An 8760-nucleotide genomic window follows, 5' to 3' on the forward strand; every position below is an offset into this window, starting at 1 on the left:
TCTTTGGGCAAATATCCCCAAGCTTAAAATTTGTTTTAATGAACATTTGGACACATGAGAGAAAGTATCTAAAGTATTTGTATATGACAAATAAACATATGTGTACACATACATCTGTATATGTGCACATATATGTATGCATACATACATACATACATGCACATACATGTACTGGGCATGCATGGTCATGTTTTATCTTTATTTGGTTAAAATATTTTAAAATATTAACATATACTGATTATTTTCTAATTACAAAAATAATACATACTTGAGGAATACAGAATGCCCATAGAAAAAAAATCATCCCTTCATCTCAAAGTAGCCACTGTCAAGATTTTGAGATATGCTTCAATCTCTCCTGGTTTTTAATCAAAGCAAAGCATGTACATAATTTAAAAAATCAAGTAGTCATACAAGACTTATGATAAAAAGCAGCAGATCCCCCCTCTAGGCCTATCATCAAGTCAGGTTTCCCAGAGAAAACTGCTTTCAACTGTTTTAGCTGTCACTGCTGGTATTTATTACCATATTCGTAAATGATATTTTATGTGCTATTTTTGATTTATCAAATGTAGACGTTACCTGTTAACTTCTTACTAGGTAGGGATTTAGGTCTCTCACAGCCCCTCTGCCCTTTCACACACACTCACACATGCTCACACTTCCTCTCCCACCAGTGTCTTTTATTATAAATCAAAATTCATATATAAATACAAAAATCCTGACTTCAATTCCAGTGTGTACGTGGGGACTTCCCTATACTACCAAGCAAGTCTTCACCACCAGCTGGATGTCCTACAATTCAACTCAGTTCTGACTATGTACCTGGAGATAGTGTCAGATTCCACAAGTTAAGGGCTCAGTCTTAGAAGACTGCTTCCCCCCCTCCCCCAACACCCAACACTTCAGAAACTAGTCGTGAGTCCAGATTGTTACTTGTGCTTCTGAGCAACTGCCTATAAATCAGAGGTTCCCATGACCCCCTCCCTGGGTTCAGTTAATTTGCTAGAGTGGCTGACAGAACTCAGAGAAACATTTACTCACTAGATTACAAGTTTATTATAAAAGGACAGAACCCAGGAACAGACAGATAGAAGAGATGCATAGGGAAGGTATGGGGAAGGGACACAGAGCATGCATGCCATTTCCCAGCACCTCCATGTGTTCACCAACTCAGAAGCTCTTGGAACCTATCCTTTTGGGTTTTTATGGAAGCTACGTTATGTAAGCATGATTGATTAAATCATTGGCCAGTGGTGATTGAACACAATCTCCAGCCCCTTTTCTCTCCCTGGAGGTCAGGGAGTGGGACTGAAAGTGGCAACCCTCTAATCACAAGGTTGGTTCCTCGGGCAACCAACCCTCATCCTTAGGTTACCTAGGGCTTTCCAAAGCCACCCCATTAACACAACAACATACCTTTATCAATCCTTTTCTTCACTTAGGACGTTCCTATGGTTTTAGGAGCTCTGTGCCAGAAATGGAAATGAAGACCAAATATATATTTCTTATTATAAATCACAATATCACAAACACAAATTTATATAGAATTTAAAACACTTTTATTTATTTAATTTTACTTTAATATTTTATTTTTAATTTATTTAACTTAAATTTAAAATAAATAAAAATTATAAATCAACATTGTATATCACGGTAATGTTTACGTTATTTTGACCATGTAAACAGTCTATACCACTAAACCATAAAGTGTACAGTTTCCTGGAATTAATACTTATTTCAAACACATCAGGTGATGTATCAGTTCCATTTTTCCCTCCCAGGAGACATAAATCCTCAGGTGTTCCGTCCTTCTGCTACACTCCAGGCTGGTGGTTCCCTAGGCCTCGTCCTGAGAATTCCCTTGACTTTTCTCCTGTGTTGGATCCTCTGCTTCCTGAATCTGCTCTCTTTTTCTTTCGTGATTTTCTATCTGGTTTTTGTGGCCTGTATCTTCCAGATGCTTCCTAAGAAAGGATGCATGAAAGGAAATAGTTGAGACTATGTTATCAGCCTGGGTCTAGTCTGGAGACCGAAACCACATCAGTAATTCAAAGAGGGCAAGTTTAATAGTGAGAATGATTAACGAATAAAAGATAAGAGGGGACTCTAAAGAATGTAGGAATAGCAAATGTAGGGAGTAGCTACTACCTCTAGGGCTGAAGGAGAGCACCCAAAGGAGGAACAAACTGGGAAGGGTACCCCCTTCCCCAAGGCTGAGATTCAGAGCTCACTGGAGAGACTGTGGCTTGGCTTCTGGTGGCAGAAAAGCTTACGGGTTGCCACGGGCTGCAGTTGGTATCCATTGGGATGCTATCCATTGGGATACTTAGAAGACTTGTTGAAGGGCAAGTGACAGTGGGTCTTCTGCATGCTCCTGGAAGCTTTGTCATCGAATGAAGGCAATGCACACTGGGCACAAGAGAAGCCCCTTCATTTGCTGCCTGGCAATGTCTCTCTAGCACCCTTTATTGATGAAGCCTGATTGAGTGGGTGTTGAAGGAAAAATGTTTCAGGGTTCATCTCCATTATCGCAAAGTAGGGCAAAGAACGGTGGGTTTGGAGCTGAGAGGCAATAAATTGATAACCGGTACATTTTGCTTGCTTGCAAGTATCTACAATCATTTTCCCTCAGAAATGCTTTATTGTCTCTACTTCTAGTATCATGACTGGAAAATCTACTGTCATGCTCGGTCCTAATTCCCCCTCCCCTGCTATTGCCCATGAAATATTTTACTATCTTTTCTTGTCCTTAATGTTAGTTCATGATGATATGATTTAATATGGGTCTATTTTCATCTATTTTAAACACTCACTGGGCTCTTTCCATATAGAAATTCATGATCTTTTGGTCTGGTAATTTTCCCTTTGTTATTTATTTAATAATTTCTTCCTTTCATTTTCTCTGTTCTCTCCTTCTGTTGCTTCTATTATTTTACTGTTAGGAATCCTGACCCAATTGTCTAATTTTCTTGGCGTTCCTCTTCCATTTTCCACCTTTTTTTCTTACTTTCTGAGATTCTTCAAATGTATCTTCCACCACTCTTACTGGATTTTAAAATTTTCTGCTATTATTTTTTATTTTTAAGTGCTCGTGTTTATTCTCTGATTGTTCCTTTTTATAGCTTCTTGTTTTACATAGGGATGTCACATAACTCATTTATCTGAGGATATCAATTATAGTCCTTGTTTTCAGTTTTCTCCTGCCCCTTATATTGTTCCTGTTATTTGGTTTGTTCATTTTTATTCTGTTTTTCATTTTAGAGACTTTTCTTAAGCATATTAATATAAAAAGTTAATAAACATAAACCTCACTTAAATAGAGTTGGGAAACTAGCAGGGGGTGCTCTCACACCCTGCCACAATAGCAGAGCCCAACGGGAGGAAGAAAGACCTCTTCTTTCCTGGCAAAGACTCAGCCAATGAAAAGGCATGGACTCTATGTTTACTATAGCCCTCCTCACTTCCTTTTCCTCTCTATAAAAGCGGTCTCCTTCCGTTGCTGTTGGGGGACTTGCACATGGCTTGCCAGGTTGCAGACCCTGAATTGCAGTTCTCTACTGATATTTCATCTGGCAGTCTATTTGTTTCAAGTCAGCATGGTGTTTTGGTGTCTAGTCATATTTAAGAGAGTTAGTACCAAGTTGATTGGGTGTTTGGTGTCTTTCTTTCTTCCTTCTTTTTTGTCAGCTAGTGGTTTTCACCATAGAATGATCAGGTAGACCTGGTCATTTTGTTAGAGGAATGCCAATTGCCAGTATGTGTTGGTTTTATTTATGGGTAAGTTTCTCTAGAGGAGAATCCATCAATCTTCTTTGAGAGGAGGTGGTGGTGTGGGACTGATTGCTAGCATTCTTACCAGAGAGTGATGGAAGGGACTTCACTTATGTCTTTGAGTCTAGAGTCTCTCTGGGAAATGTTTTCAGAGAATGGGGAGGGATAGTTGCCTGGATACAGAGGCTGATGGGGAGGATCTGGGGGTGTAACTGCACCTATGAGTTTGGTACCTGTTTTGTTCAGAGTCAAGACTCTTCCTTTCCTTTCTTAGCTCTGCAGAGTCAATTGACTTACTTCTGGGAAATTAGAAGGAGAATGAGGCAGATCTAATCTAACTAAGGTGGTAGAGCTATGTTTGAGGCATCCATCAGAGACAGTCAATAACAAAGCTAAAGCTCAAGAATTTCTGAAGAGCTCCTACCAACTGTAGCTGTTTTCTTTAATATCCTAATCACCTTAGGATACAAAATCTAAGTGACTAAATTTAGTAATTTAGTGGGGCTGATCCTGCTTTCCCTCTTTTCTAGTTGCCAGCTATCAGTTTACCCCCAAAATGTGCAAACAAGATTCACTGTTCCTAGACAGTCTGCAGTATATTTTTTCCTTCTTCTCTCTTCTCTCTCTTATAAATTCTGTTTTTGCCTTTTTATTATTTGACACAGTCTCTCTTCTGTATGTAAAGTGGACCACATAACTAAATGTCTCTGAGTTACTGCGTGATACTTCTCTTTCTTCTCCATCCATGGGCACTTGGTACTCTGATTTCTCAGTTAATTTATCCATGCTCTTAACATTTTCCAAAAATATTTGTTGGCATCTTTTACCCACGACTCTCTTCTCCCTTTCTCTTTTTCCCTGTGAATTATTCCTTTACTATATTTTTAGTTTGGTTTTGGGGAAGGTACAGAAACAAAGGCCTGTGTTCATTGTTTATGTTTTGGAAGATATTCTTTAAAAAGTAAATATCAGCTATAGTTCCTGATGAAATTAATAGACCTGTGAAGATAAAGCTAATTAAAAATCCACAACCTGTGAATTTACTAATTGTTTTTTCTTTGAGTGGATTTTAGCTGATTTTACTGCCTCAGAGCTGGATTCACACAGTTACGTGTTGAAGATGGATGCTGTAACACTGTTAATTGGTTCATGCAGATGATGAAATTACTACAGAAATGAGAGTTGATTCTGAAAGCAGAGACTTTCTTAATGAATTGAGAACGTACTTGTTTCACATTAAAATCACTTGATGGGGAGCTTTTGAAAAATACAAATGCCCAATACCAGATGAGTAAAATCAACATCTATAAGGATGGAAACCAGGAGTCAATATCTAAAAACAAACAAGCAAACAACCCAAACAAAACTAAATTATTTCAGTGAGCAGGTAGGTTTAGTCACCTCTGGTCTATTCTGAAGAGTAGGTTGTAGCTCACATAACATGATTTTAGGCATTGGTCCTCAAATTTCAGTTGATATGAATATTGCCTATAGAGTTCAATCTCTCTGAGATTTTGATTTGTTAACTGTAGGACTGAGCCTAGCAGTATAACAAGCTTCCCAGGTGATTCTAGAGAAGGTGGTTTGCAGGTCTTTCACTGACTTAGCATTTTCCAGGAAGACCATCTCTGTCTCTTCAGATTCCACTTTATCTTGATTGTCAGATTCCTGAAATTTCATGATTAGAAATTTATTCTAAGAATTTGTTTCTGTTGGAATATACATTTTTCCAGAAATACGTTCTTACTCTGTTTGTACTCACCCATCATATCCCCATCCCTGTGATGAGGTTATATAGTCTCCTATGGGTACCCTTCTACATTTTCACCTGAAAAAGCAACACTTTTACTTTTTGATAATTTCATAACACTGTCATGAGATTGTTATATATCAGGGATCTATAACTGTTATATATCAGAGATATATCTTACTCATCATTATAAGTCAGCACCCAGTGTGTTATCTGGCACATAGTAGATGCTTAGTAAACACTTATTCATATCTGTCTCACCCTGTTTAGTAAGAACATGTATTATTTAGCAACTCCCTCCTGGAAATAGGATTTGCTAAAAGGAAATTTGGAGAGTAATGGCAATGCTGTGTGCCTTCAGGAGGGAGGCAAGAGGGTCCACTAGGAAGAAGGACACAGAAAAGGGACGCTGGGGAGGATAGGGAGATGCTGTCTTCCTTCGAACTTTGCCTCTGATCTGACCATGTGAGACAGTCAGGGGAAGGGAGGAAGAATACTAGCAGCCAGGTAAAGCATAAACCGTATCATCGGCTCCCGTGGTCTCTCCCTGCAGCACCACAGCCCACTGCCCACCTGCAGGCGGGGAAGGCAAGGCGGCATTATCTCCATTTCATGGACAAAGGTGGTTGATGCCCAGTGGGAATGGGATCACCCACTTGGTTTGGTATGTGATGGTGGTTATAGGGGTCCAGACCCCAAAGCTCCTTACCTGAGTAGTCCTTTTCAAGAACTTCCTGTTTCTTCTGCATTTCCACTGAACTTTAAATAATTAGGCAATTTTACATAAGCTTTTGGTTGATCAGCCATGAGGTAGACTTTACTTCATGTAAATCTAATCCGTTTGAGTTTCTCTTTTTCTTAGTTCTTCTTTACCTCCGAGAAGTCCTTTCCATGGAACAGAAGTTTGGACCAAGGCAGGGGAGCAATGCATTTGGAAATTAAAGATAACACTGCTTTGTCTTCACCAATTCTTACATCAGAGTTACTAGATGTAACTTTCAGTTTATTTCTGTTTGATTAATCTCTACACCCTCAACTAAACGTTCAGTAAAGTAGTTTTTGTACATCAGATATGCTCTGGCAGGGTGAATAAATCAAACTTCATAAATGAAATATGATTTAACAAAGAATCCATATTACAGTTTCAGCCTTGTTTTCTCTTCATCTCTGATTCTTTGTCCTGGCAGAGATAGTTCGTGCTTCCCAAATACTCCCCATGCTTCCCTTCTTTGATGGGAAACCATATGAATGGTTCCATCTAGTCTAGTGAGAGATGAACACAAGTGATTGGTGTCACTTCTTGCCGGGGACAGTTTTGAGCTGGTGTGAATTTTCTCGTGTTCTCCCTTCTCCCCAAGCGGAAGAAGGGGTGGGGTGGCAGCAGAGGAGGTGGCCGGGTGGGCCCAGGGAAAAAGCGTGATTCCCTGAGTCACTGTGGGAAGAGAAATAAGGAGAACGGCCTCACTTGCCTCAAATAGGGACATGAGTGAGAAATAATCACTGCCGTGTTAACCATAGAGGTTTCAGGATTTATTTGCCAGTTTGGTAGAACCTAGTCTATTCTGATGTAGGGGAGCAAAACTTCTCACCCCAAAATATCTCTTTGGCATGTGAAATATTTCGAGCTGAAAAAAATCAAGACCCAAAAGAGGAAGAAACCTTGACTTTCCCCCTAACTGCCTAAAAAATGTAGATAGAGGATCTGTTTGAGAACGGGAGCCATCGTCAGAGATAGGTAGAGTTTGAACTAGTTGTGTAGACAGGGAAGAGCCTAGCAAAGTCTATTTGTTAAAATTCTTCTCTGTGTCCCTTTGTCTCTGCATGGCCCAGAGAACATTTGTTTACCAAACATTTGCTTTTCCATCTCCAAGTCAACTGCCTCCCTCTCCTTTGAAGTCCCAAACCACTACCCCCAACATCCTCTTTTGTCTTTAACTGAAGATGGTATTTAAGGTGACGGCTTCAGCCATTTTGGTGAGTTAATCAGTTTTCCTAGTCTCTCCCATGGATACATGTTATTAAACTTCTGTTTGATTTTCTCCTGTTAATCTGTCTCATGTCAATTTAATTCTTGGACCAGCCAGAAAAATCTAGAAGAGTAGAGGAAAATTTCTTCCTCCCCAGCACTGAGTAATAAATACTTCCCTTTCTCTTTATGAATATAGTTGAGGAGAATATGACACCTGTGTTTCCCAAATTTGAGAATGTACAGAACACTTCTCAAAGGAAAAAAGAAAAAGCCTCTTGGACCATTTTATTTAATAATTGTTTTAGATAAGTACATACATTAAATTAAGGAAAAATTCTTATGCTTATAGCTTTTATGTAAATCTAACACTCTCCGCCCCCCAATTAAAAATCATACAGAAAGGCTAAATCAATTCATTTTGTAATTGATAACATTTGTGTTGAAATAAAAGCGTGTGCATTATCTTTAGTAGTTGAGAAATACAATGTCAAGTTCAATTTTACGTATTATTTGTTGCTCTGTGTTGACTAAAATGACTTTTATGCAGAGAAAACCTGGTTGCATAAGAATGCTGTAGAAAATTGCTTTAAAAACTTCAGGCCCTTCTTTGCTAGCTCAGGATAATAGGACTTTTCTCTTAGCCCAAACTCTGCCTGGAGGCAATCCTCAAATGCCTGTTTCAATGAGGCGTCTCCTACCCATTCTATTAGCTGTCTCATTCATTAGAGGGAAAGGTTAGTACTGCATTGTTAGTTAAACCTGCATTAAGTGGATATCTAATCCAATTATTGTTTGAATTAAGACAGAGTAAGTATTTGTTGTGTATTTGCTACTGTTTCTTGCTAATCAGCATTTTTAAGCGGGTTCACAGAAATTCAGGATCCACCCCATGAATCTGCTTGCAGTGGGTTTGTCCAGAGTGCCAGAGCAAGGCTCTTCTGAGTTAGGCGTGCCCAAAAGCCTATCATCTTTCTAGTAAAAGAGAGCAAAATTACAAAATTTTCATGGATCATTATTTTGGACCTTTGAGAATATGTCCAGAGAACTAAGAGTTTATGGACTTCTAATTAGTACAATATTTGAATTTGGGCTTTTGGAATCAGACAAACCTGGATTCTAATCTTGAGGTCGTCATATAACATTGGGCAGATGATTTACCCTGACTGAGTCCCTGTTTATTTGTTGTAAAGTGCACATAATACTTATTATGAAATATTGGGATGATTTGATGAGATATACATGTTCAGCACATGGCATATGGTGTCAT

The sequence above is a fragment of the Balaenoptera acutorostrata genome, chromosome 12 (genome assembly GCF_949987535.1).
Source record: "Balaenoptera acutorostrata chromosome 12, mBalAcu1.1, whole genome shotgun sequence".
NCBI lineage: Eukaryota > Metazoa > Chordata > Mammalia > Artiodactyla > Balaenopteridae > Balaenoptera > Balaenoptera acutorostrata.